Below are 14,608 nucleotides of genomic sequence, written 5' to 3'. Positions count from 1 at the left end.
CTATCTATCTATCTATCTATCTATCTATCTATCTATCTATCTATCTATCTAAAAATGATAGAAGATGTGATGCTGATTTTCCATTCAACAATTGTTTCAGTTGATCTGCTCTACTTGACTTTATCAATATGACTCAGATCTTATTTTTAATAATAAATTCTTTGAGGAAGAAAAGGAGTTGGTATCATGTAACTTGATGCGATTATATAAACAACAACAATTTCTCCCTGTGCTTTAATCCTGATTCTGTTTTGATTCATCAACCCTCTTCACCTTGGTCTATTGTAGGTGACTTACTCCTGTTATGGTAACAAATATTCCACGAAGCATCATCTGTCTGTCTGTCTGAGTTTCTTTCTCTTTCTCTCTCCCTCCAAGTGTGTACGTATGGAAGCAAGTACATTGATTATACAGTTTTGATTAACTTAAGTCCTTGCGCATGTTCTTTTGCAATTGAATCAATATAAGAAATGTTTTTAAAGGCCTTTAAAAATGTTTAGCTGGATAGCAACATATGGTATATGATCTTCCTTTGCATTTTAAAAATGTATGGGGAAAGTATTATTTTTTTGAAAAGAAACCTGATCGCAGTCTGGAAATTTATTTTTGATCTATAGCACTGCAAAGCTCTGCATATTGAAGATTAAATTAACCATTAAATTAACACAGGCAGAAGCAATATCATTTTTATTTAAGAAGATTACATGAAAAATCTTTTCTATTTTTTTAAAAAAGTTCCCTTTGTGCCCATATTGCAGTTGTAGCTCAGCCAAATTGTTCTATAATTCAAAAGCCTTCCCTGCTTCCTGTTAAATAATTCTTCAAATTTCATGTTAAATGTGGATCTGCCAGGAAAGGGGGAAAATCAGATGCATAAAATGCTAGATTTTTGGCTGGTGCAAATCAGACCAATTTTATAATTGTCACAGATTCCCCCACCTCAAAGCAAAGTACATTTCTCTTCATATCAGTAAAGCTAAGCAGAGAATATTTCTATGCTTCTTAGTAAAGCCTTCATATCATTAAAAACAACAGCCAATTACCACGTCCATCTGTTACAGGATGCATTTCAGAGACCAGTACCTGAATTCAGCTATGGACTCTATATGATATTATAATTGTCTCAGTTTAGAGATAGAATTTAAAAGACCTCTTCTAGATTTTCAGGCTGGGGAAGGGGCAGGGGACTGGAGTTGGAGATGCCTTCAAGTCCTTCCTGAGCATCGTTTTGCCTTTCTCACATAGTAACTATATTCAAGACCATTTCCTCTGGCAGAGGAAGGGTGAGGCTTGCATTTACAAACTTGCACTGCCCCATGTTTTCCTTACACTGGACATCTAGTGTGAGCACGAGGAGAACATAATGGAACATGGAAATGGTGTCTAACCTGCTTGAGTGTTTACAATAATTTGAGCAATACCTGTTTACCTCTGCAACAGAGAAAAGTTGCTTCTTTTGGACTAAAACTCTGGGCCTGAAGAGACAGGCCAAAATAAAGCTGCTTTGGGTTCCTTTGGAGGTATGCTGTTTAAATGACACACACATCTTGAGAGGTCAGAAGCGGCGCCAAACCTGCACTCCAGTCCTTAGGACTGGAGCATGAGTTTGGTATGGCTTCCGGACTCTTAGGATGCATGGATCATTTTACTGCCCCTTTCATGACATCCCTGACACCCATTCCAGGCTATAGGTCTGAACTGGGGATGCAGAAATGCATAGGAAAAGCTTTCTGTTTGTATCTCTAGATTGTGTTAGTGGTGGCCCAGGGAGATGGGATATAAGCAAGGTGCAATACAGATAGAGGTCTGCTTTTCACTTGATATGAAAAAGGACTTGTGGGTATGAGCAACTGAACAGGGCTAATGTGGGTAGGAAAATGGGCTAAAGAGCTTTCCCCTCTTTTCTTGACAGTCAGTATTTCCATACTGAACCAATAAAACAGACACCATTTTAACTGTCATGGCTCTATCCTAGAATCATAGAATCACAAAACTGGAAGAGACCCCAAAGACCATCCATTCCAACTCTTTGCCATGCAGGAATACATAATCAAAGCACTCATTTGGAATCCATCAAACTACAAATTCCAAGCTTCTGTAGGATAGAGTCATGGCAGTTAAAGTGATATCAAACTGCTTTTTTTCTACAAAGTGGATACACATGCATGGCTTGAGTTTTTGAGGAGAGGAAGCAGGTGCTTAAAATACATGGCTCCAGCTTATGATGAAACCTTCAAATGAAAGAGTTTATGGGTGTTTTTCGTTATCCAGGACTCCTGGGTTAGATTCCTCTCGGCCTTGTTCCCACTGCGAAAAGGTCCGGAATTCACAGTGAGCTATACCAAAGTGGAGCAAAGTGGAGCAAAAGACCTTTTAGAACCAATTTAAACTTCAAGTGGGAATGGGGCCCAAGTCTCTCCTGTGATCTGTTTTTCTTTGAGTCAACATTTAAAGTGTAAGGTGATTGGCGGAAGATGCATATTTTTCAGTCAGTCTATAAAGCTGCACATACACTGAAATCTCTATGTGAATAAATGCCATAGGAAGACATCAATAATCTGCAAGTGAAACCAAATCTTTTTTAATTTTTAAGGTAAATTTCAGTAACTTATAGTAAAATTGCACAATGAACCCTGTTTGTTGTACTGACCTAATATTACTTCGCTGACATAATCTTAACTTTGCTTTTCTATTACTGTCAAGAACATCTCTCATATTAGGAAATAGAAAGGATATGATTGTGTATGTTATGTGCCTTCAAGTGTCTAGCTTACAGTGACCCTAAAGCAAACCTATCACAGGGTTTTCTTGCAAGTTTAATCAGATTCTAGAATTAAATAAATATTGAACAAACAATACAAAAATATGCTATAGACATGTCTACTGAAACGTAAGCTCTACTGATTCAATGGTAAGTAAGTATAGGATTGTGGCCTAACATCATAGTTAAGAACATGGAGTTCAAACTGTCAACTGAATTTTTCCCCACTGAAAGTAATTGAAACGAGGGTAAGAAGAGTAGTCTGATGAAGGTGAGGTAAAAAACCCCCTCAATACTAAAGAGTGGATTGAACTGCTCACGTGGTATTAAAGTTAACGAAAAGAAGAAAGCACACACTTGCAATACCCTCAATAAATTAGGAGAATTGATCGTGTTGAGAGGGGGGGAAATCAAGGTAAATTTCACAAAGCATTGTTTTTAAAGGAACTGAGAGAGGAAAGCAGAAATGCAAATAACATTTCTTAAGGTATTCAGGTGTCCACATTCCACAAGTTAACACTTCATCATGTTAAAATAACCTTTGCTGGCAAACTTGACATCCTTCCTATGAAGTTTCTGAGTGAGGAGGGGTAAAGGTCTGTGAAAGATGAAAGTTTCCATTGGTGTGTCTTGGAGGCTCAAACTGGGAAAACTGGGCCAGTCCCAGTTTTTATGAAAGCAGGTGGAAGCCTCACTATCTGCAAGGCCTGCTCTGAAGATGGCCTGAACACTGACAGGCAATCTGCACCATGCGACGTCAAGCCATGCTACTTGGGTGTTACCCCCCCCCCCCATGCATGTGCACCATCTCATGAACGCACTTCCCGAGACTGGAAATTACCTCCCTATCCCCTCCTAGCTACTATCCCATTGGATGCCCTGTGTGACCAACCACACAGTTGGATGAGGGATACACCACCCATACAGTGCATTGGTGTGCCAATGTCACATTGGCGAAGCACTGGACATTGGATTGTCTGGTTTGTGTATGTTTTAATTACATCCATTGAATTATTGGCAACCTGCTATGTTTGACATACTTTTGCATCATGAGGTGTGTGATAGGTTGATGGTGTAATGGGCCAATGATGCAGCTGGCCATTCATGCACATATATGCTCAAATTAAAAAAAAGTATGGACTCAAACAGACAGGCCAAAATAAAGCTGCTTCAGGTCACTGTGGAAGTATGCTGTTTAAATGATGCATGTGTCCTAAGAGGCCAGAACCTGTGTCAAAGCCACGCTCCAGTCTGAAGAACTGGAGCACATCTTTGGTGCAATTTCTGGCCTCTGAAGATGCGTGTGTCATTTAAACAGCATATCTCCAAAGTGATCCGAAACAGCATTATTTTGGCCTGTCTGTTTGGACCCTATGGTGAGCAATGGTGCCGGTGGCTGCCTCTCACCAGTCCAAGGGGACATGCTCCAGGCCCCTTCCATACGCTACCTGGGCTTTCCTGCATTCCTGCACTTGCACTGTGCTGCTTATATGTTGGTGCAATTGATCTGCATTTTGGTGTTAAAGCAGAATATCAGAGCTTCTTTCTCTCCAGGTTTTAGTCCCAGAGCCTGGCTTTGTGTTGGTTTCCACCTGGTTTAGTAGCGTATGTGATCTGAACAGGTAAGCTTCACTTGGGTTTGAAGCCGCTTTATTTTGCCAGTGCACACAATCCCTTGGTGGCACTTTGAATTCTGATGCTGTGATAATACAGAGACAATTTGTGCCCAGCAATTTCTATGAGTGTTGAGAAAGAAAAATGCATTTATTTCTTTTCCTGGTCATATTTTCTAATTCTCTTCTCTACAGCCACTCACTTCCATGCATTCTGGGTGTTTTCTCTGCTGCCACACCTCCTCCTGCCCACCATATGGCTTCTCTTTTTAAAAACTCATCTTTATTCCATATGGATATAGGTCAAACTAGAAAATCATACTTTAACTGCCATTTCCCCTCATCAGTAGAATGTGGAGGTGTGTGAAATGGTGGAGATCAGTGACAAATAATCAAAGAGAAAGGCATACCTTTTTATTATAAAAAATATTTTTATTAACACATAATTTTAAAAGCATAAAACTACAGAAAAGGGAACTAATCTTGAAAGGAAGACAATACACCACAATCTAAAATTAATTAACTAAACTAATTCTGATAAAACTACACAACTAAAAACATACATATGAAAAAGCTATGGACTTCCAACTCTGTGGCAAGTGGTTATGTTTGACAGTACTTCAACTGAATGTAAGGTCTAATCTGCAGTGCAGGAATAATGCAATTTGATACCACTTTAACTGCAATGGCTCAATGTTACAGAATTCTGGGATTTTTAGTTTTACATGATCTTTAGCCTTCTCTGCCAGAGAGCTCTCATGCCACAACAAACTATAAATCCCATGATTCCATTGGAATAGTAGATAAAGCAGTGTATTACCCTAAAAGGTGTGGGGGGGGGCTGGGGTCCCCACTAACTGTGTCAGTATCTGACCATGTCAGTTATCTCCTTAAATGTTGGGGGAATTGCTTATTACCACTGGGTCATATAGTTTTAATATGCAATCTTCAACAGAAGGTATATATTTTTCCACCTCTGTGTATAAATTACTCTCCCTGCTGTAATCATAGATTGCAGAATTCTTCCATATTTCTCGTCCAGTTGCTCATTTTACAGTCCCAACAAGAGGTCATTGATTTTAATTACATTTTATCTTTTAGTATCAGTTGTATGAGAGATAGAATCTTAAAATAGGGCAACTTATATTGAGAACAGCAATATAATTTGAAGTGAACACAAGCTCAGGATTGGAATTGTCACATGGGATCCCACTTGCAGGAAATAGAACATATGCAGCCATAGTTTTGTCATGAAATGCTAGTGGCTGCCATTTAATCAGCATCTTACTGACTAATTATCTCAACTGCAGACAACAACAATTCAAGAGACAGAAAGGTCACTGGGCATATATTTATACAGTGTATAAACATAAAATTTGTACAGTTGCTAGTCATTTCTCCTATCAGAACATAGATCAAGAAATCGTAATCCCTTACTTTCTCTAATTACAATCTTTGGCTAAAAACACACTAGATAATAATAGTGCAATTTAAATTCCAAGGACCATTGGCTGAAGAGGAGAAGGTTAAGATCAAGTAGAGGTGCCCCTTAGTGGGACACCATTCTTCTAGAGTGGCTCAGTTACCCTCATGGAATAGACCATGAACATAAATTTACTGCAGACACTAGGCCTTTTAACTGGCTATCCTAGGAGTGAGCAGAGTACAGTAATGAAAAGTGAAGTTCCTAGGAGGATCAGGACTATGTTGTTCTCCTGGATGTTAACCACCTTGTTCAGAAATATTTTGGTGGCTTATGCTGGTGTGAATAGGGCCTGAGAGCCAGTGTGGCATAGTGGATTGAATGTTGGACTAGGACACTGGTTAGCCAAGGGTTCAAATCCCTGCTTAGCCATGGAACCCCACTGGTGACCTTTGACAATGCATACTCTCTCAGACTCAGAGGCTGCATCTGCACTGCAGATATATTGCAGGTTGGCATTTCTTTAACTGTCATAGCTTAATGCTATGGAATCATGACATTAATGCTATGGAATCATGACTTTTCAATTGGCTGTGCCACAAGAGCTCTTTGAAAGAGATTTAGCCAGAGAAAGGCAAAGAACTATTACTTCCTTGGATAATTTTAAGGCCGAATTGAGGACACTCCTTTTTAGGGAGTCATTCCAAATTACTGGTTGTTAATCTGCTGCTTACTTTGCCTTTATTCTATACAAGTTAGTTTTATTTAAGAGATATTTTAATCATGTAATGTCGTTGTTTTAGAGTGTACACCGTTTGGCGGGTTTTTGTTCCTTTTTTTCTTATTTCATTTGACCTTCACTATGTAAAGCATTGTGGAAACTTTACAGTGCTCTATTATTATTAATAATAATAATAATAATAATAATAATAATAATAATAACCTCCCTCTGAACAAATTCTGCCAAGAAACCCCTGTGATAGGCTTGACTTAGTGTCTGCAATGACTTGACGGTACTCAACAATAAATTGGGGCCTATGCCAGCACAGGTATCTTTTCAGGCACTGCTCAACACTTTTTTTCTGAATTGCCCAAGGATGTGCTGGGGCACACCCTCATATCCATACAGTGGTCAGATGGGTGGACCTACACCCTGGTGCTATCCAGCTATCATTGTGAGGCAGAAAAGAAAGAAGCAGCCTTTACCCTCTAGACCTAGCAGCTTTGAGTAGAATCTTGGGACCATCTTCTTCTCTGTATGCAACATGTAGGATCCCTCTCTGATTCCCCTTTTCTTTATATGCAGAAATTACAGTGTTAAAACCCACAATATATTCCCTACACCATGTTGCTGGGAGAGAGGGGTTGGGGCTGTGATTTGTACTGCATCGATAGTTTGAAAATCTATGGATGCAAAAATTTGAGGATCATTTCCTTTGTCCACCATGAACAATAGGAGTTTTCAGCCTGTCTCCTGCTCCCTCTCCATCATATGGGTTAGGGGAAAAAAGGCTTCCCCATATATTATCATTCCTGGTGATCAATGAAACCACTTTTCATTCAACAGGAAAATGTATGTTTTTCCCTAAGGCAAGGGCCAAAGCAAATGAAAGATGATCTCTCTGTGTGTTTGCTGTCAAAAACAAGAAGCAAAGTCAAATGTATCTTTTGCAGTGGCACCAATGCATGATTTTGTCTCAGTCTGAAAGATACCTTTGTGTATATATCACAGTATAACTTTCTGCAGAACATGGCTATTGAGTTGAAATGGGAAAAGAGAAATCTGTAACTGGCATGGCAGATTGACTTTAACTCTACTATTATAGTTGTCCTTTCAGAACCTGAATATAGGGGAATGTAGAACACATGCATGTTTATTTTCCTGAAGGTTTCCAAGTTCAAAGAGTTAATTTCTGAGCTAAAACTTTGTTTTCACAGCATTTTTTTTTAAAAAAATAAAGTTTCAAATTAAATTTGTAATGGCTGGGTATTAAAAATGTCTTTAAGTCCTTAAGAGTATACTTTGCCTATGGCCCAAGAAGCAGTAAATCCTTTGGTAGTGATAGGCTCTCTCCACATACCAATGATAGCTGCATAATTCATGTGAGAAAAGCAATTCAGCCACAAGGGAGGCAATGTATCTTTTTGAAGGAAAAGGTGAGACATAGCTTTCTATGTTTTTAAGAAATGGCTTGATATGATTACATTGGGGATGAAGTCCCTTAAGTTGAGATGTGTAAAAAATAGCATGCAAGAGTGGGTCAGCCTTAGCTTCTCTCAATGCTTGTATAATGGTAGAAATATGATTGTGAAAACTAGAGGGGCAGTGATGAAACTTTTATAATGCCTTCCCATACTACTGGGATTTTCAGCTTCTCTAGGAGACTGTAGCATATCATTTTGGGTGACAAAGAAATGTCATGTCACTTTTTGTTGACATTTGGGCTGGGTTTTTGCATGTGTGTATGTTTTGCAAGGTTCTTACCCTTTAAAAACAGTATATTTAGGGTCTAATCTGCACTGCAGAAATAATGCAGTTTGACACTGCTTTAACTTCATGTCTCTCTCCTTTCAAATCATGGGATTTGTAGTTTGTTATGGCACCAGAGCTCTCTGACAGAGAAGGCTAAATATCTCAAAAACCTACAAATCCCAGAATTCCATAGCATTGAACCATGGCAATTAAAACACTGTCAAATTGAATTATTTTTGCAGTGTAGATTAGACTGGAATGTTCTAAAACTGTTTTTAGGTTGGGGGGGGGGCTATTACAAACTGCTAACAAACTGTTTCCTTTCTTTTTGGAAAATTCCTTGACTCTTTCAAGATTATTATGTAAATTCCAGAAAGCAAACCTTGATTTTGCCATTTTATATAAGGAACACTATTTTATTATGCCATTGTATTTAATGGGACTTGGCATCCACATGGAGTCCTGGAGTGAAATCACAGCAGATACCAAGGGCCCAGTGTATATAAAATAACACTGAACAAAGAACCCTTCCTGGAAAACCTACTTCACACAACAAAAAATAAAAAAAATAATACAAAATACACAAAATAGTCACTACATATATGATTTCCTCCACAGTTTTAACCCAAACTCTATTATACTTCCAGAATATGTCTTGGCTTTTAATAGGATGTGTAGCATGCCACATTTTTTTTCACAAAAAAATTGGTTGTATCTTAGGTGTTATGTTCAATGAAAGGTATCTGTATCCGATTTCTGATTTGTACTTTAAACAGGCAAACCATTATCTGAGCATCAAAAAGGCACATGTGAAAGAAGGAAATATTATTTCTGAAGGAGACACTCAGTTCACTCTTTCTGGTGGAGATGAACTTAACAGTTTCTGAAAAAATACAGCCGTATTGTTAATTTTGGTCAGATTCCAGTAAATACTGAAGTCTCTTTATAGCCCCTCCATACTCCTGCTTCTTCTAACAAGTGACCACACTGACAATTCTTTAAAAGCCTTTGTGCAGGAAGAAAGGTTTTCTTCTTTTTTAAAAAATAAAACAAAGTCTTCATTTGATATTCAATACAGCAAGAGAACTGCAACCACTATATGCAACCCACCTTCCCAACATTATCCCTCCCCCACCTTAACTAGGATTGACGTTACAACTTGCAGTTGTACTTGCTTGAATGAGCAGCTAAAGTGGGGGTTTCCTATTTAGCTGATTTCAAAAACTTTTATTTTCACTGAATGAACATTTGTGGACGTGTTGCCTTTCTCCTCACTACTTTTTTCTTTTCAGGGTGCTCAGTGTACTTCAAAGAATACTCTTTCTTAAAGTCTCCGTGTATTTATTCAGCAGTAGGTCCCAGAAAATGGAACACTCCCAGGTGAATACATGTAGGATTGCATCTTTAGTTTAAGATACGCAAGCATGGTGCAGTCAGATCAAGGAGAAAGATGAGAATAGCCAAGGTTTCTGAAAGAAGAGCATTTCTGCTCTTGGATTTGTGGTATTTTGAGAACAGCAGCTGCTATATCCTTTCCCCACTCTAGTCTGCAGGTTTCAATTCTGATCGTCTTCCTGTCTGCAGATTCAGTTCAACTCTAACTTTGCTTCATTATTTTCCTGATATCTAATTCTGGCATTTTAGCCTTGTTGGGACATCCACAGCTTCTGCTTAATTGGAGAAGTTCTTTCAATTGCCCTACCTGTGCCTGCGAAGTCTCATCAATCTGCCAAGGGTTGAAATATGATAAATGGGGGTGATCCTTTTACTTGATAAACAAGTCAGATCTACGAGGTATTATTTTCACTTTTGCAGACATTGCTCTTCTTCAGATAACATGGAGCATGTATGTGTGCGTGCATCTATGTCTATCTAAAGCACACCTCTAGCTCAGAAGGCACCCAAGTGTGGTATGAGAAAACTGATGGAGTGTTACAAGGAAAAATAAGAATAATTAAAGCTTCAGAGAACCAAGAGCACTCATCTGTAGTCGAAGCTGATTCATGACTTTGTCCTTTCCATCCTTCCCCCACCTCTGTTCCTGTGGAAGCTGGAGAGATATGTAGTGTTGGAATATGTTGTGACCAGCTCATTTGCAGCACACTGCTAGGGATGGAAATAAATGTTTTTATGAATGAAAAAAATAACATTTTCACAACTCTTGTTTCTACTTGTAAGAAAATGTTCACTTCATCTTGAGCATTTGCACATTCTTAGGCTTACAGGGTGTCTAAAGAAAAGTGCATGCAGAGCAATACATCTACGCTAAAATATGAAGGGCTAAAATGTGCAGGGTTAAAAATATATCTGCATGAACAAAGTTAAATCAATATGGAGGTGTTGTGTGAATTAGATAAATAATACATAGACATAGACGCTTTAATGGGAAAATATGTTAAAATGCTTGCAAAACTTAAGGGGAGAAAGAAATCACAAATTTAGCCTGATTCCAAACAAGGATGGGAGAAAAAGGCAGGCGGAGTTTGTAGAAACTCAAAAAATCACAACAAAATCCCTATGTCAGTGGTGGGAACAATGCAGCCCTTATTGGGCTGTATTAGCCAGCAGTCTTCATCATTGGCTGTAATGGCTATAGTTACAAAGAGTTCAGCATCATCAGGATGGCTGCATGGTACTCACCCCTTGTCTATACACTTCTATAACTGTCTGCTTAGAGGTAAGTCCCATTGTATTTCTCCAGCTATATATATCTGTTTGAGCTGCTACTTCAGCCCTCACTTTTTTTGCATTAGGGCCAGGGAGGGTAATTTTGCTGCATTTCTTCATTTGGTGACTGGGTCTTTCAGTCGCACCCAGTGCATAAATGCTGCAGCAGTGCCTACTATAAAAGGAGGATGCTTAGTACATCTGTGCATGAATCCTTGCTTTGAACTTTTTTAAAAAAAATCTTCTAGCTGAGAGGCATGTCCAAGTCAAGAAGGGAAAAAAGGAAATAGAATGTAATCCTTCCTCGTACAGGTTCAAGAAAGAAATATATTTTGTGTATTACAGTGAAATGTGTCTTGGGGGAAGTGTGTCCTGACAGTCAGGAAGACAGCATAGAAGCTGTTGCTTTAACTAAAGAACGGTAGCAAAGATTCCGTGAAAATGAAGGTTATATTGCTAGAACACAAACGAACAGTTCAGATCCACCTTGGGAGAAAATAATCCTATTTGGGATTTGCTCTTCTCTTTCTTTTTCTTCCTCTGAAGTTTCCTGATGGTGCTTCCAAGCATATCCAATGAGCTGGCTCTTTGCAATCTTCATTTGCTGCATCATAAACTTCATTCGGCTGCTCTAAACAAGGACATATGAGTTAGTGGAAAGAAAATGTTAGTAGTGAGATATCTGAAATTTATTGAGTCCATAATGGTTGAAGTTATAGACGATTCGAGTCTAGGTTCAAATGAAGTGCTGCGGTTAACAGCAATCTAGATTTGTCTCAGTGCTATGTGAGCCGGCTTTCCTGGACTAAAAGGCTGTTTTCAATTTGTATGAATTAAATGAGTGAAATAAATGCAACAAGGGAAGTAATCCCAATAGTCTCTAAGCAATTATAGTGTGCTGACTTCTGTAATAAATTAATATGGGGACTTGTAGGTTACCAACTGAAGGTTAAGGTATTATTCACTACACAGGTATTGAAAGGAATGGAGAGATGGTTACTGGAAGTGATAGGGTTACTGGGGAGAAAATCAGTCCTCAATTGTAGAATAGTGGCAGTCAGGAGCTTCCCACTCACTGAGGATTCACTACTCTGGGTTTTAGTCAAAATTTTAAATAGACTATGCAAGGACCTGAACCTAATTGGAGTGTAAGGGATAACACCTTAGCTAGGTCCTTTAAAGTTTGGACTAAAACCCAGAGCAGATTTGCCTTTCCCGTGTCATGGAAACTACATGTGTTGTTGAGCACATGTTTTGCAAGCTGGCAGTCCTAGTTTTAATCACTGCCATCTCATTTTAAACATCATCCAGGTGATGGGAAAAAATAAAGTTTGAGAGCCTGCAAGCTGTCAGTGTGGGCAAATGTGAAGAGAGGCATTTTTTTTTGCCCCCACATTCCTCCAGTAGCCCAGATTGCAACTGGAAGTGAAGTCACAACATTTCTGGTTTCAGTTTGGGCTGGTTCTTTTGGCCTATTTTTGTCTGAATTTTTTGTTTGTTGTTTCGGTGTATGGGGGAGCAAGAGGAGAGAGGCTTATGGACATTGTGAGGACAAACCTGAAGCACTTTATATGCTGCATTTTGGGGACTCTAGGCCCTATGGTGTGCCCAACCCTAGTGTACTCTATACAGGATTAAATGGGTCCATTGTCCAAGCTGATACAAGGTAGGCCATCTTGCCTTTCTTCATCTTTTCTTTATAAGATCACAGGGAACCCAAACTATTTTGTGCCTAATGTAGAAAAAAATTAAATTAGGTCTCTCCCCTCCTACTCCATGGTTTAGAAAAGATAATAACTCAGATAACTGACCCTCCACTGCCCTTCAATGCTAATTTAGAAGGAGACCCAGAAAGTAGAGGAAAGTCTTTCCTCTACCTGAGATTAATATGTTGCTTCCCTTACAGGCTACCAGTAGCCGTTCCATCAGGTTATGAGGTTATGTGAACATGTGCTGACTTTTAATTTTCCCTTAGTTCTTTCCTTTATTGATTCCGGAGCCTTGATCAGAGGCCCCATCTCCCATCAGATTCATGGATAATCAGGAGGAGACAAAGAAGATTTATTGGTGATTATTGAGTTCCATAGGATGGAACCAGGATGTTTCACTGTGACTAATTCTTATTTCATGTGTTTTAAATGTATTTCAGTTATGGTCTATTATGGTGTGAGCAACCTCTCTCCCTTCCTTCTGTGGCATTGGTTGAAATATAACACAACAAATCACAGCATACTTGGGGCTATCTGGATAAAGAAATGTATGCATTTGTTCCCTTTGTTTTGGTCTTTCAGAGTAAACAAATTTCTACATAAGAAAGATTATTCATATATTTGGTAATGATGTGTGAATGAGCCCCCCCCCCCCAAAAAAAACCCACTCACAATAATTGGGGCAAACAGTGAATTCCTCATCTTTAAAAATGTTCCCAGACTTGTTAAAATCTATACAAACATATACGAACAGTACTAAGGAATATCCATGGCAACTGCTTCTTAGCTTCTTATAAATAAGTGTGGATAAAGGGAGCCTTCTTAGAATGTGCAAAGTAACCCTGAGGGCATGATGAGGAAGTATATATAATTATTTCCGTGCCCAGTGGCCTCAGTCTGGGAGTTGGAATTCCCTCTTTGCCGAGGGCACTCTTCATAACATAAATGCAGTGTGAAAATGTAATCCTTGCCCCTACATAATTTTGAGTTGAAAATGACATTTTGAAACAAGTTTGGATTTTTGCCACACACTATCGTGAGGTTGGAGTAACAGCGTAATGAGCAAATGTATTGTTGCATTATCTTAGTCTTCTGAAAAGAAAGGGCATAGCTCAGTCGATATAGCAGACTTCAGGTAAAGCATTTTTCAAAAAGCAGCCTAGAAGAAGCCACACTTCTTTAAAGTTAGTCTGTATTTATCTATAGCAGGGATGGAGAACACATGGTCCTCCAGATGTTGTTGGAAACTTCCATAATCCCTGATCATTGTATATGCTAGCTATGGCTGATGGGAGTAATAAATTAAATGCACCTAAAAGGCCCTACTTTCCCTGCCTCTGACCTGTGGTACTTTGACTAGCCTCACATACTTCCTTGACTACAAATAGGACTTGTTAAATAGGAGCTCTCTATGAGGTTGATACCTGAGAGCCAAGCTGGATGTGAAAGGGCAACGGTCTATGTAACTGTCCCATTCACATACAAAGGTGGAGTGGTTTGATGCTGGGGAATCTTCTCCTTGTTTGATAGGAAGATCAATGTACACACATGTATAGTGTGACAGGACCCTAGGTAAGGAAGAGAAAGATTTGACAAGAGAAACAATGGATCTGAGCAAGTAACTTTCATTATCTTTCCATTGGCACATTGTCTTCTTTTGCAGGTGCCATTGCACTCTACTTCCAATGGCCCTTCCCAATGGCATATTCATGTGTCCACAAAATTCATACTTGGTATAGGAATTATTTGCTGGAGAGATATTTATATATCACTCATTATCCTTAAAGAGTTGTGTGGGTCAGGCTCCGCTATCCAAACTTCACCCACAACTGATTAACTCTTTAGCCATCATCCTGTTAGTGACATACAGAAGTGTAAGTCCGCTTTATGCTTGCATATGCATTTTTGGGGTAGTTCCAGCCCCCCTTCGAAAATCCACCTACATGTCTCAAATCATTTTGT

The sequence above is a fragment of the Sceloporus undulatus genome, chromosome 4 (assembly GCF_019175285.1).
Source record: "Sceloporus undulatus isolate JIND9_A2432 ecotype Alabama chromosome 4, SceUnd_v1.1, whole genome shotgun sequence".
NCBI classification, from domain to species: Eukaryota; Metazoa; Chordata; class Lepidosauria; order Squamata; family Phrynosomatidae; genus Sceloporus; species Sceloporus undulatus.
Note: the sequence above shows the minus strand (reverse complement) of the source record.